Here is a 27,580-nt window from a genome sequence, read left to right as displayed (position 1 = left end):
TTGCCATTCCTTGGACATGAATAGGAGAGAGAGGCTAGGGATATTGAGTTGTATTCAGTAGAAAATAGGTCACAAACGCCTGCATTTCCAACATAGCATTACAAAATGCAATTATGAAAAAAACAAAGTAGCACTGAAGATGCATGCCGATGTCATATTTAAAACCTTATTTAGAAAAGAAAAAAGGAACAAGCATTAAATTTACATTACTGCAATGTTGCGGGTACAGTAAGGTAGTGATCACGTCAGTGCACAGGTTAATACAATAGATAGAAATCCAATCCTACTATGATAACAAGAGCACCTTAATTCAGTCAACTATCTAAGAAATGAAAAACACAGATTTAAGTAAAATAAAAGTGATTATGAAGCTGGTCTAAATTATGAGATTTATGAGATGATTATATTTTGGACTTTGACTTTATATTTAGAATAAATAAAGGGGTTGTCTGACCTGTTCTGGAGTCTGTCAGACTTTAAGCCTGTGTATTTTGATTATTAGAGATCAAAGGATTGCTTTACTGATAAGAATGTACAAGGTATTTATGCTTGTAGACAATTCTAACAAGTCCTGATATTTTTCATGAGTAGATTTGAGACCACCAAAATCCTACAAAGTTATACCAGTGTGCAAACAATAAACGCAATAAAATTCTAAGATGAAAGGGGATTGAGTTCAAGGATCAATAATTAGCATTTCTATCCTGGTTTGGTTTTTGTGAGCCAACGCAGCTGGATATGTGAGGGAGATTATCTCCAGCCGAAGATTTGCATCCTGCAGTCTTCTATGGATTCCAGGAGATTCACCTTGGCACGGTCAGAGGCATGAAGAACCACCAAAACCATTTCCTGCTGATGGTAGACTTATGCAACTCTGAAAACTGAGGCAAGCCCCTGGAGATGGTCAGTTATTACTCAGCAAAAGGGAGAGGTGCAGACCATCAGAAGCTATCAGCAAGTATGAACTGTTTGCAAAATACACTTTAGAAAGTTCAAAGAATGAAAAGTATCAAAGGGGAAAGCTCACTTCCTGTTGTTTAAAGTAAATGTTGACAACTAAAAGAAAATAGAGTGGAGTCTTCCCAGGCTCTGAATGACATGGGCAATTTGGGAGAAACGTGTTAGAATTTGAGCAAGATTTTTCTCAATATCGGAGTCAAAAAGGTGCATTTTGCAACTAAGCTGTAGATGTCAAGAAGAGATTCTTGCCAGTGAGCAGCGTGTGGTCTCTTAATGGGGATTATCACTCATCAATCATTATTATAACAGAGTCTCACCTCATTAACATGTAGGTTCCCAGTCTATGATCAGTTGGATGGAAACAAGACAATGAGAATTCCTGATATGAAAATCAAAGTGGGTGTCTGGTAACTCAACTTACTATGTGCTCCTCTTGACTGCCATCTTCAACGTCTCAGAGTGTCGTACAGATGCAGGCTCAAAAATGCACAGTAGAGATGAAAATGCCAGTGACCACACCTGGAGTAGGTGTGATAAGTGCTACATTCTCTGATAAGGAGCTGAATGTTGGACAGCCTGTCTCCTACCCTGCCCTGTCATGGGCAGATATTTTTTTCCTGGAATGAGAGAAAGAAGTATTAAGTGAAATGAAGGTGATTACTATCACTGTTAATGCTTTTGCAGGTGAGGGAATGGTAGGGAGTGGCCCAAGTGAGTGAATTGGCAGTGCAGAGACCATGCAAGGTCATATAATAATCTAGGAAGTGGAGTGGGGGGGAGGGGGTATGGTGTGGTAGGTCAGAGTAAGTGAAACATTGCATGCAAAAATGAGTGGAAAAGCATGTACCTCAGTGGGAGGTGAGTGCAATGTCAGGGATAGAGTGAGTGCGTGGTGGCAGACAGAAAATGGTGGCACTTTACCCTGGTAGAGCACAGAAGGTCATAGTCCTTCTTACACTGCAGTTCATTTCTCCAGCTTGTGGAGACGACACTGACTGGGTGGCAACCTCACATCAAGATAGTACTGTCTTGAGGTGCAGCCTCCTCTGGCTGTCTTTTGGAAAGAGAACACCGTCCTCCACATTACACCGTCCACCAGGATGTTGAGGTCTCTGTTGGCAAAGCAGGGCCCCAATTTGCCTTTCTCTGCCATACCTGCTTAAAACAGGTGGATCTGTACAGGGCAGCTTCAGAATACCAGTGCTTAACTTGGTTGCCACAACATCATTCAAAACTGGTGTCAGGAATGCCAATACAGAACAACCTCAATTATCCAAACGAGACAGGCGGGGAGCATTTTGTTCGGATAACTGATTGTTCGGATAACTGATCAGAGTAGCCGTGGCTGTGACAATACCAGGAACAGAACTCCTGTGACAACGGCAATATCAGGAATCGGTTCCCGTGGCAACCCTGTTCCTGCTGCCGCCGCCAGTCCCGGCTGCTTGCTCTCGCTGTGCTTTTATTTAAATTTAATAAATTTTTTATGAGACCTTGAAATCTTCTTTGGATAACCGTGGGCGGCATGGTGGCACAGTGGTTAGCACTGCTGCCTCACAGCGCCGGAGACCTGGGTTCAATTCCCGCCTCAGGCGACTGACTGTGTGGAGTTTGCACATTCTCCCCGTGTCTGTGTGGGTTTCCTCCGGGTGCTCTGGTTTCCTCCCACAATCCAAAAATGTGCAGGTCAGGTGAATTGGCCATGTTAAATTGCCCGTAGTGTTAGGCAAGGGGTATATGTAGATGTACATGTAGGGGTATGGGTGGGTTATGCTTCGGCGGGGCAGTGTGGACTTGTTGGGCTGAAGGGCCTGTTTCCACACTGTAAGTAATCTAATCTAATCATAACCTGAAATTCGGATAATTGATGTTCAGATAACCGAGGTTGTTCTGTATATGGTGAATATCTGAGTAGTGGCATGTTCCTACAACTATAGTAACTGGGACAACTGGATGAGGGGGACAACATTGTGGTGTGATAAATTACTAATCGGGCAGGCGTGGGAAAATTATGTGAAAAACACACTAGGCCATTGGGGAGTGAAACCCTTCAATGTGACAAAAATGACTCTTCCAAAATGTGGTAAGATTCAGCCAGTAGTGTTCAGTCACTACTGCCTTGAATTATTTGTTTCAGTAAAAGTGCTAAAATGTGAAATTTTGATCTGTAATAATTCAACTATCAAATGAAAGTTTGAATGTCTTTTTAAGATTTAAGGTCTCTTTGGGAGTTGTAGCAAAGCTAAAAACTCAGGCAGGTCATGAATGTCTTTTGATGTGGTCGATTTTAGATATCCCCCTAAAATGGCTTCAACAGCTATTCCTGTCATAACAAAGCAATACAGTTATTCAGTAAGGTGGCCCAACCTTATCCATTTTGAGCAGCACAGGATTTGCAATAAATGCTAGCCTTCCCAATGACAAACCAAAGCTCCCAATGAGCAGGCCCTGATGCCTTTCGATTGGATAGAGGCTGAGATGGGTTTATTGAAGAACAGAGAAAGCAGGTTATCAATCAAACTGGAAGACAGCACAGTGCAACACACTGAAAGCAATCTTGGCTTTTTACAATTAAACAAGATACTTTCAATCAAATGGCTGCTACACTGCTGAAGCTATACAGGAGTCTAATGCCTCAAATCATAGATGCACAGAGTACAGTGAGTTTTTGGAGTGTTTTGAGTGTCCTCAATGGTTCAAGATGGTGTCTGCAGCACGTACACAATTCTGCCAAGTATCATACCTCCAGTTCATTTCCGTGATGGCGTACATATAGAGTGTCCACTATCTCCACTCGACTTTGTTTATCCCTGCACAGCATTCCCTTCACTATTTTCCCCACTGTAGGCTGAATGTTCACCTATCTTCATTTTTCAGGAAGAGAAATGAGAAGAAAACATACAAGAAAATACATAAAAATGAAGTTCTAGTCTCCATAACAAGAGTAAACATCATCCCGGTATCATTCCAGTCACCTCAAAGTCTAAAGATCACTTTTCATTCTTCTATATTCCAATAAATATGGGCATAACTTGTTTCACCTCTTTTAATAAGGTATGTCTATCAACCCAGGAATGAGTAGAGTGAATCTGAACTGCTTTTAAAACAATATTTTTTTTTTGGTTTCAATAAGGAAACCAACATGATAACTGTGCTCCAGTATGGTATCACCAATGCCCTGTACAGCTGCAGTGAAATCATTCCACTCTCTTCCAGTCCTCTTGCAACAAACAACAACATTCTATTCACTTTCCCATCACTCACTGCACCTGCAAACCATGGTTCATATATCAGGACCCTGTGTAATGTTATCTGTCTTCTCTTAAATAATATACTTTTTTCTATTTTTCCTGCTAAAACAAGCAAGTTCACACTTAAGACCATAAGACATAGGAGTGGTAGCAAGTTCATTCGGCCCATGGAGTACACTCATGGTTGATGGGTGTTACTCACGCTGTATTCTATCTTTTTTGCTCCCTCACTTAACCTGCTAGAGCCTGTTTGCGTTCTCTCCACCTCCTCTTGACAATTTACTTTTTGACAACTGCCTATCTTTGCCATCATTGGCAGATTTAACTCTCATGCATTTAGTCCTCTCATCTCAATTATTTGGAAACATAGATGTAAATACTTGAGGACCTCACATGGATCCAGTTCACACTGCATTAGTTACAATCTTCCAACTGAAAAATGACTGATAGCTTGTTTCCTGTTATCCAACCAATTCGTAATCCATGCCTTTATTGTTTTCCCTACACCATGTGCTCATATCTCATGCACCAACATTTGATGTGGCACATCAAATTGACAAATACCTTTTAGAAATGCAAATGTACCATATTGTCAGAAAACTCTCGCAGACTAATTAAACATGATCTCCGTTTCACAAAGCCTCTGTCTGATCAAATTGTGATTTTCTGAGTATTCTGCTGTAACCTCCTTAATACTAGATTCCAACATTTTTCCGATGACAGATGTTAGGTTAATTATTCTATAGTCTGCATTTTCTGCCTTCCTCCTGTCTTGAGGTATTATATTTTGCTCCTTTCCAACCTGCTGGAACCTTTCCAGAATTGAAGGAATTTTGAAAGATTATATGCAATGCATCTATTATCTATGCTGCCATTTCTTTTAAGACTTGAGGACATTGACCATCTGGCCCTGAATACTTGTCAGTTCTTATGTCCAATAATGTTCCTGAATCCATTTCTCTTTGTGATGGTCATTCTTTATGTTCATCTCCCTGTTACCTCTTTATTTTCAATTATGTTTGGGAAATTTTCTGAATCTTCTATTGTCACGACAAAATATTGAATCAAAGCCTTTTTTTCCAAGATCAATCCTCTAGATTCACTCTCTACTGGACCAACACGAGTCTTATTTACTCTTTCCTATTCAAATACTGGTAGAAACTCTGCCAAATACTGGCTAGTTTTCTCTCCTACCTCCCCTACCTTCTGCTTACTATCTTTTTAGTGATTTCTTGTTGGTTCTTAAAATCTGTTCAATTTTTCGATCGAATACTAATCTGTGCAGATTTGTTCAATGATTCTTTCACTTTAACATTATCCTTTCATCCTTTCTGATGAAATTGGGAAGTTATCATTTTTAAAAAGCCTTTATTTTAAATTAGTTGTTGTCATTTATTACCCATCCCTAATTGCACAGAGGGCAGTTAAGAGGCAACTACATTGCTGTGGATCTGGTGTCACATGCAGGCCAGACCAGGTATGGGTGTCAGATTTCCTTCCCGAAAAGACACGAGTCTTTTGACAATCAGTAATGGTTTAATGATCATTATTCAACTCTTCTTTCTAGGTGGAGTTAGGACAAGAGCTGGAGACAGAGAGAAGGGGAGAGGTTGAAGGCTCTAGAGGGACAGGTATCTCTGAGTCATTGCAACTTGCATTCCTTAATGCCTGAAAGGAAGTGAAAACATTTCTTGTGAGAACATTGAACAAGCCAGAGAATGAAGTGGAACCTGGCAAGGGGGCTATTGACAGGACAGCTCTGAGACAGCGTGAGGCAGTACTGATGGAGAGACGTGTTGACAGTATGCATACGCCAGCACATAGCACTGAGTGTGGATTCAGGATGCAATGAGAGCAGCTATCTGATAAAAGAGGACATCACACACAAATGGAGATACCTGGGTGGTTTCAAAACACAAAAGATGAGATTACAGTCAGAATCCATGTGGCGTGAATCTGTGCTGGGGCCAGTCACTAATGAATAAGATGTGGCTGTGGAAGCAAGTTTTGGCAAATACTCTATCAAATACTCAGACAGAAAATAAAATAAATGATGGTGACCAAGGAGAAAGATGAAAATGGAAATCCTGTCAGAGAGAGGAGCAGAACAAGGCCTACCTGGGAGAGTTGTGGCAGTGAATTTAATGGTAAAATGAAACAAAGAACTGCAGATGCGGGAGATCTGAAACAAAAACAGAAATTGCTGGAGAATTGCAGGTTTGGCAGCATCTGTGAGGAGAAAGCAGAGTTAGTGTTTCAAGTCTGGTGACTCTTCATCGAAATTGCCATTTTTATAACCTCTGGTCTTCTCTATCAATTCAATCTCCCATTTGTGTGTGCTGTCCTCTTTTATCAGTATCTCGCAATTATTACTCAATTGCTGGTCTGTTCTCTTACTTTGTTGTTTCCTCTTACTTTATCATATCTGCCCTCACTTGATCCCTTTCCCTTACTGTTTATCTTAAAGCTCTGCCTACTAGCCTCATTATAAGATTCACCAGAACACTGGAGCCAGCCAGCAATGATTCAGGTGTAGTCCATCCCATTGGCACAGAGCTCATGTTCCACAGTGCTTGTGCCAATACCCCAGAAATCAAAACTCATTTTCCCCAAACCAAAATTTGAGCCATGTAATCATCTCTTGCTTCTTACTAATGCAGTGCCTATTTTCTCATCTACTTACACAGTAATCCAGAGATGATTGCTTTTGAGATTCTGTGTATTCCAATTTAACCCCTAGCTGCTCATACTCTGTCAACAGAACCTCTTTCCATGTTCTATCTATGTGGATCACGACCTTTGGATAGGCCTCCTCTAACTACGAGACTTCTCCAGCTCGGGGTAAATGTCTCAAACTTTGGTACTGGGCAAACACTATATTTATCTGGACTCTAGCTATTCATTACAGAGAACTGCAAATACCCTTGACTGTGCTGTCTTCTGCTACCACTCTGTCCCTGCTTGGATTGCTTCTTGTACTACAGTGTCTTGGCCAATTATCTCTTCCACCCTGCAGGCACTACATTTATCTATGCTGGCTGCAAGGACCATGAACCTGCTGGACTATCGTAAAGGCTGAGTTTCCTTCAGCTCCTGGGTCCCCATACCTGCCTTCTTATCTCTGACCACTAACTAAGTGAGTATATTCTAAGGGGTGTGATTGTCTCCGATAATGAAATGTCCAGCTAACATTGTCATCCCCAAGCACGTAATGTTAGCTGTCATAAACTCTGAGTTGAAGATCCTCAAACCACTTCCATTTACAACCAATGTGATTGTGCTGGATCCCAATGGCTTACAGAAACCTCAACATTATGCAGTCACAACATATCACCTCCCATGTCAATGTTATTTTGTCTTAATTTATTTATTTTAAATGACTAATTTATTATTAATAAATTAACCCACTCCTGATGAGTGTCAAGAGTGCGGTGCTGGAAAAGTACAGTAGGTCAGGCAGCATCCGAGAAGCAGGAGAATCGACATTTTGGGCATAAGCTCTTCATCAGAAACTACGAAGGGGCTTATGCCTGGAACGTTGATCCTCCTGCTCTTCAGATGCTCCCTGACCTCCTGTGCTTTTCCAGCACCACACTCTCAACTCTGATCTCCAGCATCTGCAGTTCTCACTTTCTCTCACTCCTGATAAGCATTATTACTGCTAGTGCATTTAATTGTTAACCTTACCATTGCTAATAAATGTCCTAAATTTTATAAATTAAATGAGCAAAATACTCACCAATCAATCACTGAATAATTTCCCCATGGTGTCACCACTTATGTTCCTTTAAATGCAGTTGGAATTTCACAGAGCAGAGCTCCCACTGTTTCCCTAGCCTGTCTCGTACAGCTTTTCAGTTTCTGCTCAACCAACAAATAGGATCATAGGCTGTCATTGAGTCATGGAGTCATACAGCACATAAACAGACCCTGCAGTCCAATCAGTCTATGCTGAACATATTTCCAAACTAAACAAAACTAAATTAAACTAAACTGTTCTCTGTCAACCTCGAAAAGGGAAGGAAAATGATAACAAGGAAAATCTTGCATAATTTAGAAATCTGAAAAGAAAATAGAAAATACTGAAAATGTTATCTGGCATTTGAAAAAGATAGATTATTGATTGCTTGAAGAGTAGCAGTATAAGATACTCTGAAGTTGATTGATAACCATGAAGTTGACTATTTATAATGTCAACAAGGCAATTAGACACAACACTATGACATTATTAAAAAAAAGCCTCCTGTTTATAATGTCTTTCATGACCTCAGGGTAGCCCAAAGTGCTTTTGAGTCAATTAACTTCTTATTGAACTATAGTCACTGCTATAATGTAGGAACAAATTGATGAACCATTGAAAAGACGTGATCATGTCAAAAAAAAGGTCAGTTACATGACACTCTATAAGCAGAGAGTTACTTGCCTTTACTACAACAATAAACTTGCTTCTCGAGAAGGGTTGGGAAGAATTCCGTCAAAGCAGACCAACACTGTATTTCACATCAGATTCAACTACACAGGGATAAGTTTGAATAAGAGAGGTTACAAAGGGTGTTTGAAGAGATAGCTATTAGAGTAAAACACAAGACTTTCTAGGTGGTAGTAATAGAATGAAACATACTTTGTTTTTGGCTGTGTTAAGAAGAAATAGATCAATACACTGACTCACTGGTGGTGTTAAAATTGAGCTTGCAATGGCACTGGAACAAGTCCCAGGTCAGGAGAAAGAACCATCTATTGTGGGAGAATGTAACATGGGCTTCCTCTGTCTCAACATCCTCGCCAGCGAAACTATCTTAGGGAATACTTAAAGAGGGAACATTGAGGTATGTGAGGTCGGAATTAAGAATAAATTAATTGAAGGGACAAAGCACTATAAAATCAAGATGTGTATGACAGGCGACCAGTAAAGAAGAAGAATTATAAAGGAAAGAAAAGTGGAAAGTAGAAATAAGCATGTCAGGGTTGCAGTAATTACATGGAAATATGCAAAGCATTTCAAATACCAGCTAAAATCTTAAGGTGCAAATTAAACTGAAGAGATGTAATGGCAAAATCTTGACAGGAACTTGGCTCCAGTTAGAAAGAGACCAGGAACTAAATATCCCTGGTCAAAAAAAAAGGAAGATACTGAAAGAAAAATAAATTTTCAACTTAAATCAAAACATTGCAGCCACTGCAAGAAAGCTTTTGTTAATAGTGGTTGCATTCAGGAATAAGAGATCTTATTGCATGATCGAAAGGCAATATAGATTAACACATAGTGAGAAACGAATTGAGGGTGATGGGGAATAAATGCTGGATCAGACAGTGACACCACATCCTGTGAGTGAATCAAAAACACAATTGCTTTGATAAGCGTAGTAATGATTCAAAACCTCAACGGTTTAATTACCCTGTGATGGACTAGAATAAGAAAGAAGGGAAGGAAATCCTCTTTGACTTTAATGCAAAGTCACAATATTGAGTCAACAGCGCATTTTACAGATCGCCCGATGTTTGTTTCTGCAAAGAGCAATATAATTAATAATAAACTATCTGATCTGTCTTGGAGTTGTTGGTTGAAGGACAATTGTTGGCTAAGACACTGCAAAGATGTCTTGATATTGAATGATTAGGACTGCACTCATGAAAGTAAACATTAACTGCTGAACATAACAATCTGTAACTGTCCTGTCAATGCACTTTAGATTACATTACAGTGTGGAAACAGGCCCTTCAGCCCAACAAGTCCACACCGTCCCGCCACCCACCCATACATTTATCCCTCACCTAATACTACGGGCAATTTAGCATGGCCAATTCACCTGACCTGCATATCTTTGTGACTGTGGGAGGAAACTAGAGCACCTGGGGGAAACCCACGCAGACACGGGGAGAATATGCAAACTCCACACAGTCAGTCGCCTGAGGCAGGAATTGAACCCAGGTCTCCAGCGCTGTTAACCACTGTGCCACCGTGCTGCCGACAAAGTGATCACTGTATTCTAACAGATGAAAGGCTTAACAGACAATCAATTTTTCAATGTATAATTTCAGTTACATCACACTGTAAATTTTTGCTATAAATTCTGTGTTACGATCGAGCCCTCCACTATCACCTGATGAAGGAGCTTTGCTCCGAAAGCTAGTGTGCTTCCAATTAAACCTGTTGGACTATACCTGGTGTCGTGTGATTTTTAACTTTGTATACCCCTGTCCAACGCCGGCATCTCCAAATCATGACATCAACAATGTGTGCACACAGAGCACTGGAATTTGAAACAAACTGTATTGCTTCTTCTTTGTTGTCCCCCTCACCCCACCCCTCACTGTCTGGCTATCCCACTGGGTCCACCCCTCACTGTCTGGCCATCCCCATCTCCCCATGCCTCACTATCTGGCTATCCCATTGGGCCCACCCCTCACTGTCTGACTATTCCACTGGGCCCACCCCTCACTGTCTGGCTATCCCACTGGGCCCACCCATCACTGTCTGACTGTCCCACTAGGCCCATCCCTCACTGTCTGGCTCTCCGACAGGGCCCACCCCTCACTGTCTGGCTGGCCCCCTCACCCCACTCCTCACTGTCTGGCTGTCCCCCTCACCCCACCCCTTACTGTCTGGCTATCCCATGGGACCTACCCCTCACTGTCTGGCTATCCAACTGGGCCCACGACCCCCCCTCACTGTCTGACTGTCCCAATGGGCCCATCCCTCACTGTATGGTTCTCCGACAGGGCCCACCCCTTACTGTCTGGCTCTTCGACAGGGCCCACCCTTCACTGTCTGATTGTCCCACTAGGCCCGCCCCTCACTGTCTGGCTGTCACCCTCATCCCACCCCTCACTGTCTGGCTATCCCACTGTCCCCCCCCTCCCCCCCACTGTCTGACTGTCCCACTGGGCCTGTCCCTCATTGCTTGGCTTTCCCACAGCACCCACCCCTCACTGTCTGACTGTCACCTTCACCCCACTTCTCACCATCTGGCTGCCCCTCTCACCCTACCCTTCATTGTCTGGCTATCCTACAGGACCCACTCCTCACTGACTGGAGGTCCCCATCACCCCACCCCTCACTGTCTGACTGGGTCCATCCTCAATGTCTGGTTTGCCACTTCTCTCAGGGATTGGAGCAGAAGGTGAAATGCTAGGTATTATGGTACCTGGGTCACCTACCACCGAGACTGCTTTCTGAGCACTTGTCCAGGTGTGGAGTTTTGTAATTCGCTTTTGGCAGCTACATCAAATAAACTTGAAACATGAGGCCATTAACCAAGTCCTGCAATGTTGCAGGCAGTGATGCAACAGATTCAGCTACTGCATGAGCTATGAATGCACTTTTTGCAGTTTGCTGTAGAGGCAAATGCTACTTAACTACACGCAAGGGTGATAAGAGAGGGCTTGTTTGAAATCTTGTATCCTCAGGTGCTGGTTCCAAATTGTTCCTTCATCTCCATGACAGACCTCCTTACGCAATACTCAGTAGCTACTGTTGGAGTAAAGGCATAATTAGCCTTTTGCTCTGTACCCTATGGCTATTTGAGTAATGCCAGTGAATAATTTATATCAACCTGAACTGGAAAATGGGACTTCAGCTTAATATCTCAGTTAAAGATGCTACACATCCCTGATTCTGTGTTGAACCATTCACGTAGCTAGAATGGGGTGCAATTGCAAAAAAAAAATCTTTAAAGCTGGCAGTCTAGGTAGAGATGACCATTAAAATGAAAAATGGAATTCTGAATTTTGTCTACAGATAAAAGGCAAAGCCACTATAGTTCCAGAAGATCATAGGGCTGCTCGCTCATTGGAGAGACAGTGTTGACTGATGGTGGTTTAACCTGAGGGTCACCATGTCTCAGGCAAGGGGAGAGACGGAGATCCTTTGTAGTCACCTCAGGCAGTGTTGGTGTCACATTGCATTGCAAACCAGCCGTCTAGCCAAAGAGAAACAGAAATTGCTGGAAAGCCTCATCAGGTCTGGCAGCATTTGTGAAGTGAAAGTAGAGTAGACCTTTCAAATCCAGTGACCCTTCCTCATCTTCACAGCTGCTACCAGACCTTCTGAGTTTCTGCAACAATTTCTGTTTGTGTTTCAGACTCCCAGCATCCACAGTTCTGTGTTTTTTTGTTTAGCTATCTAGCCAGCTGAGCTGAGTACAAAAGCATGGGAGCAATATTCAATTTGTATAAACACAGCATAAACCAGGCCCCAGTAGTGTTATTGTATGCATGGTAATTGTAATGTTCCATCTTAAAACAAATGTAAAAGACTTTGAAAAAGTATAATCACGATTCAGTAGAATCATTCCAAGAATCAAAGGTTTAGTTATGAAGAAAGGGTCAGAAAATTTGTTCTTTTCATGCTGTTTTACTTAAACTGTAGGAGAATCAAATAGGGGGTTTGAAAATATTAAAGATTACAAGATGATTGGAAAAGACTCTACCTGCTGGTTGACAAATCGATAATGAGCAGATATAGGCAGTGAATTATTACTAACCAAATGAAAATAAAAATGTTATTCACACAGAGCCTGATTGAAACGTGTTTTGTTATATGTAGTGACTGAGACAGGGATTGCAACATTGTTTAAAATTCAATAAGATAATTATTTGAAAAGTGAAATGTCAGGTAATGAGAGGCAGGTGGAAATAAAGTAAAATGAGAAATAGCAGGAGTAGGCCATTTGGCCCCTCAGGCCTGCCCTGCCATTCAACAAGATCACGGCTGATCTACCCCAGGCTTCAACTCCTTCTAAGCTCAGCATAGCCCTCAACTCCCTAACTTTTCAAAAATCTATTTACTTCCTCTTTAAGTACTTTCAGTGATCTAGCCTCTACAGGTCTCTGGGGTGAGGAATTCCAATCATTCACCACCCTCTGTGAGAACACAGAACATAGAACAGTACAGTGCAGTACAGGTCCTTCGGCCCTCAATGTTGCGCAGACCTGTGGAACCAATCTGAAGCCCATCTTTCCTACTCTATTCCATTTTCATCCATATGTTTATCCTATGACCATTTAAATGCCCTTAAAGTTGGTGAGACTACTCCAGCATCTGTCACCCCTCAATTTAAAGCTATGTCCCATGGTGCTAGCTATCACTATCCAAGGAAAAAGGCTCTCACTTTCCACCCTATCTAATTAAGTCACCTCTCAACCTTCTTCTCTCTAATGAAAACAGCCTCAAGTCCCTCAGTCTTTCCTCATAAGACCTTCCCTCCATAACAGGCAACATCCCAGTAAATCTCCACTGAAACTTTTCCAACACTTCCACATCCTTCCTGTGATGCGGTGACCAGAACTATACGCAATATTCCAAATGCAGCTACACCAGAGTTTTGTACAGCTGCAGCATGAGCTCATGGCTTCAAAACTCAAGCCCTCTACCAATAAAAGCTAACACACCATATGCCTTCTTAAAAACCTTATCAACCTGGGTGGCAACTTTCAGGGATCTGTGTACATGGACACCAAGATGTCTCTGTTCAACTACACTACCAAGAATCTTACCATTAGCCTGTACTCTTTATTCCTGTTGCTCCTTCCAGAGTGAATCACCTCACACGTTTCCACAATAAACTCCATTTGCCACCTCTCAGTCCAGCTCTGTAGCTTATCTATGTCCCCCTGTAACCTGCAACACCCTTCGTCACTATCTATAACTCCATTGATCTTAGTAACATCCACAAATTTACTAACCCAAGCTTCAAAGCCCTCATCTAGGTGATTTATAAAAATGACAAGCAGCAGTGGCCCCAGAACAGATCCTTGTGATACACCACCAGTAACTGAACTCCAGGATGAACATTTCCTAACAACAACCGGTCTCTGTCTTCTTTCAGCTCACCAACATCTGATCCAAACCGCTAAGTCGCCCTGAATCCCATTGCCCAGTATTTTGCACCCTAGCCGACTGTGGGGGACCTTATCAAATACCTTACTGAAATCCATATGCACCGTATCAACCGCTTTACTCTCATCCACCCGTTTGATCACCTTCTCAAAGCACTCAATAAGGTTTGTCAGGCACAACCTACCTTTCACAAAACTGTGTTGAGAAGAAACTCCTTTGCATCTCAATTTAAATAAACCATGTCCCCAGCACAAGATTCCCCCACTAGTAGAAAGATCTTCTTGAAGTCTATTCTGTCAAACCCCTCAGAATCTTTTATGTTTCAATAAGGTCGGTTTTCATGCTCTGAACTCTAATAAATAAAGGTCTAACCTGTTGAACCATTCTTGATAAGATAGCTCCTTCGTCCCAGGATTTGACCCTGTGAATCTCTTTTGGACTGCTTCCAATGCTTGTTTATTCAATATGGGATCAAAACTACATTTGGTTTTTGTATTCCGGGTAATCCACTTTCAGGATGCAAACTTGCCAGTACCTTGTACTGTTGTAATAAGACATATCTCTTAAAATTCTAAACCCCTCTCAATAGTGGCTAAAATGCAGTGTGCCTTCTTAATTACTTACTGCAGCTGCCTGCTAACTTTTTGTGTTTCATGTACCAGGGCACCCAGATCCCTCTGTGTTGCACTTTTTTGGCATCTCTCTCCAAATTAACTAATTAATTGTCTGTCTACCTTTGGATTCTTCATACTAAAGTGCATGATCTCACACTTTCCCACATTAAATTCCATCTGCTAATTTTATTTCTCCCACTCACTCAACCTATCTCGATCTCCTTGCAGATTCTTTATGTCCTCATCACAACGTGTACTCCCACTCTTTGTACCAGCAGCTACACAAGTTACATTACATTCTATCCTCTCCTCCAACTCATTAATATAGAAAATAATTGAGGAGACAGACAGATCATTGTGGCACTCTCTCCAAACTGACAAACATAATTATTAGTCCTGATTCTCTGTATTCTGTATGTTAATCAATTCTCAGTCCTATAGATTATAACCTAAAATTTGCTTGCTTGGCCAAATGAATGTAAGTCAGATGGGAAAGAGGCATGTGAAGGATGGTGGTGACCTAATAATTAGAAAGATCACTATTTTTAATAGGTTTCTGTGTTTTGCTGAAGAAATATGTGTTGTACCTCACTAACGTTAACTGAGCTATCATAGTAACTCTTGAAAAGCTGAAGTTTTGTTTAAAACAGACACAACAGCTGTAATCACGTGAACAATTTATCAGCTTAATTCTCGATTGTCATAGAATTGTGCTCTGCAAGTATCACATGGTGGATTTTTTTTGGCATAAGATTGACAACAGCATGAGCAAACTCAAGCTGAGGTCAGAGTTCAGTAAGCCTTTTTCCAGAGAGACACAAGCAAGTTTTAATGAGCAACTAATCAAACTAGCCATGCTATATGACATAATGATGATATTTGCCAGTGATCGAACTGATCATTTGCTGGAGGCTGAACAGTGTAAAGCTTGAATGAACAGCATGTCTTAATGGAAAAAAAGTATAAATAAAATAGAACATAGCTACTTCAAGAGTTGTCTGAAGGTTGGGACAGAGCAGGCTGATTATCTTTCTTGGTCTAATTCTCATGCAGGTCCAAGTAAATGGGTTAATTTATGTTGGCAAGCTTTGTACCTTAAGATATTTGCCTAATTTTGGGGATGTATTTGTTTAACAAAGAACACTGGGTGTATCCCAATGTTAGAACTGTCTTGCATTATTGATATTCAAGGACCAGGGACAATGGAAATAAAATCTGACATCCATGATAATACATTGCCCCCAAAAACTATGAGCTCCAATCTTATACAATGACCTTGTTGTATGGCACTTTTTAAGAAATGCCTTACGAAAATACATTACATCTATCAGTCCCTCTTATCAATTCAACTGCTATCCCCTCAAAGAAGGAGAAGATATTGTCAACATTGGTTTGGTAGTGTAGGCTTATAAATAGACAATAAAATTGTTAACTATAATCTAGGAAGGATGGTTTAGCATGTAGCATTTATTAATATGAAGCTAAATTCATTGTTTTAAGGGTTAACTTTCAAAGGCTATTTTAATAATGAGAAAGAGGGGAGAGAAAGAGAAGAATTTCACCTCTACTTTAAGTTGGCAGCTTGAAGTCAAAACCATATCACACTGGGTTCCTGGGAGGGTGAAACAGGTAGTTTCAATCTCTGATTTTCCCTGATGCCAAAGGCTAATTGGCTGGAGGTTGGGTTTGGGGTTCAATTAGCAGTGGCACAAATGGAATTGGGCCCAATTTAATGACATGATGTCAGCCTTACTTGGCAGCCATTTTGACTTCCCACTTAACATCAAATTTTGGATTGGAAGGTTTAGAAGAGCCTGGCGAGTAGGCAAGTACATGACAATTGGAATTTAATGCGGAAAAATATGAGGCATGCACTTTGGTTGGAGAAAAAGTTGTGCAGAGTATGTCTCAAATGATAAGAAGTTGACAAGTGTAGATATACAAGAGATCTTCTGTATCCTTGTCAAGAAGTCACTGAAGGCTAATATGCAGGTATAACAAAGTATTAGGAAAGTGAATTGAATGTTGGCCGTTATTGGAAGAGGATTTGAGTACAGTCCTGCTTAAATTACATAACAGATAGGTTAGATCACACCAGGAGTACTATGTGCAGTTTTGTTTTCCTTATCCCAGGAACAGTTATTATTAACCTAGAAGGGCTACAACAAAAGTTCACCAGACTTGTTTCAGGATGGCAGAATTGTTCAGTAAAAAGAGACTGAGGCAAATTGGGTCAGTATTCTCTATAGTTTCAAATGATGAGAGATGATCTAACTGAAACTTACAAAATTCTTAAAGAGAAGACAGGATAGTTAAAGGTGAAATGGTTTCCATGTTTGGGGAGTTTAAAGCTGTGGGTTACAATTTAAACATAACAAGGATGGCACTTAGGTCCAAGTTGAAACATTTTGTTTTATTCAGAGGATTGTGAACCTTTGGAAGTTTCTCCCACGGAGAGCTGTGGATGCTCAGTCATTAATTATGTTTAAGATAGAGATTGATAAAATTTTGATTACAAGTGACAAGTAGAGTAATAGAAATAGTTTAGGTAAAAGAATTGATTCCTTCATGTTACTGACTGTTTATTCAATCTGCCGTGAATATATTGAATGGTGGGGCAGAGTCAATGGCTGAATTGCCTATTCCTGTTCCTGTATTCCTTTTAGCTCTTCAGGAGGAGAGGCAGAGATCTGACACTTGGACCAGGCCTGCCCCATGAGTCAGAGGTAGCTCTTGAAGTGCTGCTGGAGACAGTGAGAGAGCTGTGAGAGGGTGGTGTTGTGGCAGGTATCAGGAAGAGGCCCTCAGTCAAACAAAACAGCCTCATCATAAGTGACAGAAGTTGCCAGAATGCAACTTGACATGAGGAAGAACTGGTCACAGTATGTAAGATGGTTAGTAACTTTCTCCACTCTGACAAGGTGACATACAATTAAGCAAGATCCAAATGAGACACATATAGGCCAGCAGCCATCAGCAGAAAGACAAGCTCAGTGAAAGAGGGCGCATAGTCACCCAGAAATGGGTGACCAATCACTCAGGAATTATGACCAGAGCTCAAGCACTTTTCAGGATCTGGCATTATGGATATTTGTGCCTTGTTCTTTAAATGTATTGCCAGCAGTATTCAGAGAGACCAATATTACCTTCTCTCTTTACCTTTTGAGAGTGAGATGCAGGAAGCTCTGGGCAATACCCCTTAGATGGTACTCAGAGCCCTGCTCAACTGGACACAAATTCAGGTTTGCAGGAGCACAGTATCTCCAATATGACCAACAGTGCGAGATATCCACCAGAGTTTCCTCATAAGAGAGTAGTCAGGAGCTAAGAATAATGAGTCCATTCAGCTAATTTGCACCCCCATATGCAGGACTACATTGTTCTCTACTCTGAGAGAGTGTTCATACTCACAATAGAGAGCCACATGCAGTAGCACTCTGAGTGGATGTGTGAACGACACACTAATAAATATAGAATGAAGGCAACATAATGTATTATGGATCATTCAATGGAGCTGATGTTACGAAGATGCATGGAATGGATGCAAGTTCCGCCCCAACATCAGGAGTGACTGCCAAGTATTGAGGCAATCAGCAAAAAGAATGAAGATGCCACAACTCAGAAGGTTCTATCATCACCATTGGTGACCCTAGCCATTCTGAGCTACCATTTCTGCAGCAGGACCTAGTGAGGGAGATGCCCCCTGCATTATCACTAGTGTAGCAGCCTCTGGATGTACCAGAGGATGAAGGCGACATTTCAGATGCCAGGAAAACAAACACACATGTAGGAAACACTTGATGCAGCACCAGTCCATATGAAAGTGAGGGAGTAGGAGACCTTCCATTGACCAATTTCACTGGTTATCCATGAGATGCCTCTCGATGAGCCTCTAGATATGATTGATGAGCTCTGAGAATCCATCAGTACACAGTGAAGTCACAGTGCCAAGCTTTCTGCACATAGGGTATCAGTGGCCTGACAGGTCCTATCCTGAGATGTTGCCCATGAGATGCCACCAAGGTCCACAGATGCATTTTGGAAAAAAACAGAGTTGAAGTAATTCAAAGTCACAGTAACTTCAATGGCTATTGGGCATAGAAAGGAGTACAGTGAGGTCTGAGATTTTTCCCAATTAAATTACAATTCTCAGTGACAATATGTTGACATAAGTGCACACTCCTGCAGCTCCGATTCCCTGACATGCCCAGGTAGCTTCTTCCTCAACAGTACACTCAGTGCTGAAAGTATGGTCTCTTCCTACTCATTCCACCTCATGCCCAGGGCTTTACGTTTTTGGTCGTCATGAGAATCTTGATCCTCATCTCTATGTGACCTTCCCTCTGACTACCTTAATGCATACAGCATCTGTTGCCTTGCTTTCAGTATGTTGTACTCATAATGCTTACTGTTCCCCATCCTTCTTATAGCCATGTGATCACTGAAACATCATGACTCTCTTCACTGTCTGAGTGCATATGGACCACTCGATACACAGACTCTCCTCACCCAAGACCACCACTGTGTTAATTGCCTCTCTCAGCCATGAATGTTTTTATGGACTCACTTACTTGCTGAGCATGCAGTTAGATTAAATCTCACCTAAGCAAAGTATAAGCTCTCTTTAAATAGTTCAGGCTAACTTTAATGGGGTTAGCCTCACATGAACTTGAGCCCCCTGATGAGAAATTAAACCACTTAACAACATGTTTAGCCTTGTGCTACAAATTAGTCCCCTTTAGCATTTTATATACCTCTAACAGTTCTCCCCTGATTCTTCTGAACTCCAGTGAGCACAAACCTAAGCTATTCAATTGCTCCTTATTTGACAGCCCTATTGTCCCTGGAGTCAGCTTGGCGAACCATCTCTGAATTGCCTCCTGTGCCATCACATTTTGCCTCAAGTAACGAGATCAAAACTGGACACAATACTCCAGCTGTGGTCTCACCAACACCTTATATTAATTATCACAACACAACTTTTATAATCCAGACCTTATGCCATAACTGCCAAGAGAAAGTGAGGACTGCAGATGCTGGAGATCCAAATTGAGAGTGTGGTGCTGGAAAGGCACAGGAGGTCAGGCAGCATCCGTGGAGCAGGAGAATCGACGTTTCAGGCATAAGTCCTTCATCAGGAATGAGCATTAAGAATGAAATTCATGATGAAGGGCTTATGCCAGAAACGTTGATTCTCTTGCTCCTCAGATGCTGCCTGACCTGCTGTGCTTTTTCAGCACCATAGTCTTGACATAAATGCCAGGATTCCATTTATCTTTCTTCTTGTCTGCAGTACCTACAAATATAGTTACTGTGATTCATGCACAAAGATGTCCAGATCACTCTGCACTGATGCACTTTGAATCTGCTCCCCATTTAAATAATAATTTGTCCTTTTACTTTTCTGGCCAAAATGGAGAAAACATTGTTTCTATGTTTGTCCTAGAACTGGTGTGGTTTACTCATGCATCATTTTTCCTGTGTGCAATTATGGATGCACTCGTGTTTTTTGCCCATTCCCTTTAACTATGAAGTTAAATTGGAACTTGAAATTAAAATTAGTGACAATACTATGATTTTAAGAGTCTTTTGTCCTGGCATTTTGTTATGAAAAAAGGTTGAGACAGAGATGCAAACAGAATGCTCAAAGCCAATAAAGTAAACAGCTTGTGAGGCCTTCGGTTTTTTTTTAAACTTCAAGTTAGAACAATAGAAGCAGCCTGGCTGGGTGGGTTCAAGCTCCCTCAGAATCAAGATTTTAATTTAGCTTTCAGCAGTTTTTGGGGCCTTGAAGCTCAATGTGGAAACTCTTATTCTTCTCTCTGTTACAGCGAAAAGCTGGGGTTCTTTTTCTGTTGCTAGAATTCCAAGTGAGACAAATATGTTACTGAATTTGCCTTTGCCAAAGGTGCATTAATAGAATGTTACTATATTGGAGCGGTTAATTAATAGTAATTTATATTTTTATGCATATATATTATTTTATTCAGTATTTCAATAGACTTACAGTGAAGACTCTTTATTTTTATTTTGTCTATATTTCAACTGTAGTGTAAAAATAAGGTATGTATTGCTTAAACTTGTGTAGTTTGACCAATTGAATTGGCTCTGGAACACAATGCCTTTTACCTACCTTTAAAATAAGAAAAAAATAGGGTCTAGACTATCTTCCTAATATATTTTCAGGGGGTTTGGTCAGCTCTATAACAAATTCAAAGGTGAACCAAGGAATGAAAGTTACCTCATTAAGATACATTGCTTAAACCTCAGCCCAAGTCAAAGAAGAGGTGAAATTAGTCTTCACCAACAGCTCAAGGTCAGGGAAAGTCAATCTGCATCCCCTTTTAACTATACAAAGTGAATCAGAAAAAAAAACCCAGTACAGAACAAACCTGGAAACAATGTACAATTGCCTGCATGTGTGAAGATAATTTCGAACCCTCAGAATCCAAAGAAGGCACAGAAGGTCACCATGTAGCCCATTGGGTCCATGCTAGATATCAGTACAGCAATCCAGTCAGTATATTCCTGTCACCCTCTATTTTACTCAATTGTTTATCCAACTTCTTCATAGAGCAATAACTCCAAATTTGCAGATGATACTAAACTGAGTAGAAGTGTGTGCTGTGAAGAGGATGCTAAGAGGTTGCAATGTGACTTGGACAGGCTGGCTGTGTGGGGAAATACTTGGCAAAAGCAATATAATGTGGATAAATATGATGTTATCCCCTTCAGTCACAGAGAAAAGGAAGGCTGATTATTATCCGAATAGTGGCAGTTTAGGAAAAGGTAAGGTGCAATGAGACCTGGATGTCACAGTGGAACAGCCACTGAAGGTTAGTATGCAGGTGCAGCAGTTGCTGAGGAAAGCTATTGGCATGCTGGCCTTCAGAGTGAGAGGATTTGACTATCGGAGAAGGGATATCTTGCTGCAGTTATACATGGCCTTGGTGAGACCACATCTTGAGTATTGTGTGCAGCTTTGGTCTCTGAGTCTGAGGAAGGACATTCTTGCTATTAAGGGAGTCCTGCGAAGGTTCACCAGACTGTTTCCCGGGATGGCAGGACTGACATATAACGAAAGACTGGATCAACTGGGCTTGTACTCACTAGAATTTAGAAACATTGGGGGGAATCTCATAGAAACACATATGCAGGAAGAATATTCCTGATGTTGGGGAAGTCCAGAACTAGAGGTCTCAGTCTAAGAATAAGGGCTAAGCCATTCAGAACTGAGATGAGGAAGAATTTCCTCACATAGACAGTTGTGAACCTGTGGAAATTTCTACCGCAGAGAGCAGTTTGGGACCAGTTCATTAGATGTATTAAAGTGGGAGCTGGATATGGCCCTTTCAGCTTAGGGATCAAAGGGTGTGGGGAAAGGTGGGAATGGGATAGTGAGATTGTATGATCAGCCATAATCATACTGAACAGTGGTGCAGGTTCGAAGGACCTGTGTCTACTCCTGGACCTCTTTGCAATGTTACTCTAAGCTCTTTCCTTTGCATCACTCTCAGAGTTTGAGGTCGAGATCATTATTGTTTGCTACATAAAAAAGCTCTTCCTCACCTCCTCCCTGAAGTTCTTGCCCAAATCTGTGATATCTAATTCTTATACCATCAGCTAATGGAAACAACTTTACCTTTTTTTAACTTCTCCACACCTGAATCTATCACCTGCTACACCTTTGCCAAACCTTTCCTGAACATCAGTTGTTCTAAGCATAACAGCCTAAAACTAAAAGCCCCGAATCCTGGAATCATTCTGGAAGACCTCTATGCCCTCTCACCTCCTTCTAAAGTACAATGACAATAACTGGATGTAATAACCAGAGGTATATTAAGATTTAGCAAACCATCTCTGCTGGACTCAGTACATTAAGTTATGGTGCCTAATATCTCATACACTTTGCTAACTGCTCTCTCAACATGCTCTGCAATGTTCAATCATCCTGTTCTCTGATGTTCTACATTAATATAGCAGTCCATCAGTCTCGGAAAACCTGAGCTTGAATTGAAGTGTCTGACGGCACTTCCTACACACGTTGTCTCTCCAAACATGCAAAGTATCCTGAAGTTCCCACATGGAATTGCAAGCAACAGAATTCAATGTCCTATCCATGAGCTTGGTCAACTTTATTCTCACTTTTAGGATTCAGCTAGTGAGTTGTGTAAACTATTAATTTGAATTAATACTTCCAAAGCCAAAACTCTTATTAAAATTCATGTACTGTTAATTATTTTAATGTACCTGCTTGAACATGCTGTGTGACACATCTTTGAGGCAGCTGGAACTTATTCCTGACTCAGAGGGGAGAAGCGACATTATTATTTTACTTTTTTTAATCCAGAAGTGCTCTTTCACAATATGCTTTTTTTCGATCACCAAATCAACCGTGGTAGTTTTTCCATTATCAGATACCACCAATAAATCGCTCATGTTCTCCAATTGATTAATTTACATCCAAAACCTGATAAGGGTAATGCAGACCAACAAAGATGTGGTTAAGGTGGGGAGAGGCAGAGTGGGAGGGGGCTAAATCGAAATAGAGTTGGAAGAGTCATAAGATCACTCTTTGTTAGGAGAGTCTCTGTTTTATTAAAACCATGGATTCTGACCAGCCAGCTCAGATCCAGTCCCCAGAATCAAGAGAGTCGCTGAATCGCCTGTTCTTTTTAAATTCCCCCACATTATCACCGCACCCAAAGGAGCCTCAGCAGGAGTCCTTAAATTTTATAAGATCCCTTTTATTCGCATACTGTTCAACTTAATTCAAATTGAAAATGTTAATTTCCCAGCACCTAATTAAAGAAGAATGTCCCACTTTGCAGAGAGAAAAATGGAAATAGTCATCATTAAAGCTCTTAGCTATCTTCTTCTGACATCATCCATTGATTTTTATTTCTCTCTTTTTCACCTTGGTACTGACTGATTCCCTGCCATCATGTTTAAAAGTAGTTCTGGCTTGCTGTGCTCTTCCAGCCTCCTGCTTGTCAAGTTTGGATTCCAGCATCTGCAGTTTTTTTTCTCTTACATTGTTCTTTCACAGGCTCACTCATTCTGACCTCCACTTTGTCTTACAGCTTGAGTTTAAGCACTACACAATACGGTTTTAATTAGCAATTAATGTTAAGCCAGGCAACGTCTATTTATGCAATTACCTATAAACAGAATTTAATTGCGTCTGCATCGCCTGTTTGGTACTTCAGGCTGAGAATAATGACGTATGCATGTCTAACACTAAGAGAGGAAATAGTTTCTTTTCAGTCTGTGGTTATGCTGCCATGAACAGTAGAAAGGGTTGGTAGTGACAGTGGTAGATGGTGTCAGACCAAAGAGAATTTCTCTAAGAGGGCAGTAGTATCATCATCACACTCACCCATTCAGTGTTAATTCATCCGCTGACTTGCTGAGAAAAGGAGCAACCCAAGCACACGTCAAAATATTAAAGCTAAAATGTTACAGCTTTAACCCCACTGCTATGTTCAACCAACCCCCATGAGTCAGTGAGTGGAAGTTCTCAAATTTGCACCTGGTAAATTGGTGTATCGCTGTATAGACATTTTCTGTATTTATTTCTAAATCACTGCAGTTAGATTAAACTCTGCAAACTCAAAGGCAAACCTTCCCTTAAGGATTTAGCAGTCAGTTTCATGGCTGGAAGTTTCCACAGTCTCCATTGCACTGTGTCCCAGCTGGTAAATGCTTGGGCAAGCCTGACCCCAGAGAGCCAGGACTTGGTTTGATGGTCATCAGAATGTGAAGGGCCTATGGTTGTGGCTGGTTGTCATCTTCTCTGAAAATATCCGCATCCAAGTGCTGCCTTCAGCTCTACAGTCCTAGTCATACCTCCAAGAACAGCTGGATCTGTAGCAGTCTATTAGAACGGACAGCAAAAGGAGGCCTGATTCAAAGGTCAGTCAAGGTTGAGGCTGCAGGGGGAAAACAAGTGGGGCCACTACTGGGGGAGATGTCCATTGCTCGAACAGAACAGGCTCCATTCACCAATCCTCAAGCCCGTCGCCAAGCTTTAGCAAGTCCGTTGCTATTTTGCCAAGAATGAAAATTCTCCAACTGCTGATAAAATCTCAGTCATATTTGGAGGAGGCTTTTAAGTGACCATTAATAGGGTGATGGGTACAGTGCCCATTCCCATACCATCCAGTTTTACACAAACATCTGTCTTCCAGTACACTTCTAGGATGGGCATAAAATTCCAGACATTTTGAACATGAAATGGCATAGTGTCCAGTTGTAGTAACTATTACATTTTACTGTGCTGGATTTCTTTTCTTTCTGTGCATATTTAATAGATTGGGGATTGGGGGTTCAATTGTGACAGCAATCTGTACAATTATTGGTGCAGGTTATTTGAGTGCACGGCGAATGAATAATTTTGGGGCATGCTTATCATTATTCATAGTCAAAACTTGTGGTGCTGGAAAAGCACAGCAGATCAAGCAGCATCCGAGGAGCAGAAGTGGTGACATTTCAGGCATAAGCCCTACATTAGGAATGCCCAAAACATCGATTTTCCTGCACCCCCCCCTCCCCCCCACCCCGGATGCTGCCTGACCTGCTGTGCTTTTCCAGCGTCACGCTTTTTGACTCTGATCTCCAGCATCTGCAACCTGCACTTTCTCCTTATCATTATTCACAGCATACCTGAAACAATGATTATCGAATGTGCAAATAGTTATGAAAGCTGCAATTCCCTACAGAATTTAAATAAGATGCAGAAAAGCCTAAATCAGGAAAATTTGCTTTCACTGACTTTATTATTGATGTTTCTAAATGTAAGTAGCCATTTGGCAAAAAAAAAGAGCTTTAGTTTTCAATGGTACTTATTTACAATAAATATTTTAGTCACCATGCACAGAATATTGATTATGTGAAATAAATCTATCAACCATAAAATTAACATTGTTCTACACAAAATTTTCAGGGCATAACACCAGTAGAACTGTAGGATGTTGCTGGGGAATCTGATGTCAGCCTGCCCATTTGTCCCAAATACAGCTGCAGTGAACTGCTAACAAAATGGGGTTGGAGAGATGCATAAACTAGCAATGGTTGTTTAATTAAAATAATGGAATATTTTAATATTAGATTAGCCTTGTAATTGAAATATGTGACTGATATAACACCTCGGTAATAAGTTCTCATACAATTTTAAAAATCTCACAAAAATTAGCAGAATATCAATTTTCTCAAACCTAGGCATGGAGTAGTCCCTTAAATTTTTAGTATTTAAAAGAATATATTTTCCAATTTATAGGTCAGTAGACTCAGAGATCTAAGCTTTGCATATTTGAATTCCAGATCTGGCTTACATTCATATTCATTTGCTCTTGGGTGAATGTTGGCAAATTGTTTGCAGGGCTGCTTGAAAGAGCAGTGGATGAGAGAGTTCTCCATGTGTATAAAGAAAAGAAGGGTGGGGGAGGTCCATCAATCTCTAATTCATTAACTCTTATTGGCTAAGGAGTAGGCAACATTGATATCTGTAGAAAAACACTTTACTCCTCAAACTGGCTCATCTTCCTTTCTGAAGGATGAATGGACGACAAGTAAATGGGAAGACAAAGAGAAAAAAAAAGCCAAAATAAAACTCAGTGGTCCAGTTGTGCTTTTGAATTTTTAGTTTGAGTTAATTTTGTCAAATTATCACATAAATCAATTCTTCCAGGTGGTGAGAGAACACCATTAGAAATAATGATCCAATATTGAGTTGATTTAATAAATTGGATTATATCCATTTGCAAGCTGAATGATTGTAGCTATTATTTTTGCAACTATTTATCACACATTCCATTGCTTCCTAACTTATGTTGAAAAGACTAATGTCTATATCAACAAACATTTCTGTTAAATTGGGTGGAATTTTCCATTCCCTTCAGCCATGTTAACAACAGTAAGAAAAGTGGGAAAAACAGACAAAAATTAAAGTAGTCAGAATCTCGAGGGCAATAAATACATTTCTGTTTTCCCTTTTAGGGTTTAAATAGCGAATTTGAAATCTCACTAATGAGTAGTAACTGCCTTATTTCCAAGTATTTGCACCTCTTAAGTTGCCCCAACTGTCCTCATTCTATGCAGCTTCCCAATGCTCTTCTCTTTCCCCACGAAACTAGATGATGCCCATTCCTGATATAAAAGTCAGAGCAACATCCTGGTGGCAGCAGGTTGCTGCTTGCTTCTCGGGATCTTCATCCAAATCCAAATACACCACCATTTCCCTGCATTATTCATGAACAATGTCCTCCTTTCACCCTTCCTTCGTGTAAGTCGGCATCACCAAACTAACAGCTTCATCACGTCCTCACAGCTACTCTCAGTCTGACTCACACACCACTTCAGGATTTCTGTTTGGAGTTCAGAGGCAAAAGTGACTTGCATGCTTTTGCCAGACCTGTCTGAGCACAGGAACACCCACACATCTTGCAAGATTATGGTTCTTACTTTCATTCCTTAGCACTCACTAATTTTGCACTTACTTGAGGGTGCCAGCCTTTACTGTGTGCATTGCTTTCTTGTACACCAGCTTTTCAGTGAGAAGCTACAGCCTATTAGCCTGTAGAGCTTGTGTTGGTTTTCAGCTCAGGGAAGAGGCAGGCAACTTGTCATGGTTGGAAGTTCTGAAGAGTCAAGAATTTGTACATGCTGCTATTTGGAATGACACTATGTTAATTCTTTTGCAAGCTGTTTGAAAGAGCAGTGAGGGTGAGACAATTCCCTATCTCCCTGAGAGAGGAGGAGGAAGTTTGTCAATTGTTCGCTGACTCTTCTTAGCTCAGGACTAGGCAACATCACACGTCAGCAGTTTGCACAGCATGTGTTATGCACGGCACATGCTCCAAGCCAATGGCCATGTCTGAAAGTTAAAAGGGAGCAGTTTTTAATGGAGTCGAAGGGAG

This window comes from Chiloscyllium punctatum, chromosome 25, assembly GCF_047496795.1.
Source record: "Chiloscyllium punctatum isolate Juve2018m chromosome 25, sChiPun1.3, whole genome shotgun sequence".
NCBI lineage: Eukaryota > Metazoa > Chordata > Chondrichthyes > Orectolobiformes > Hemiscylliidae > Chiloscyllium > Chiloscyllium punctatum.
This window is presented reverse-complemented; position numbering follows the sequence as displayed.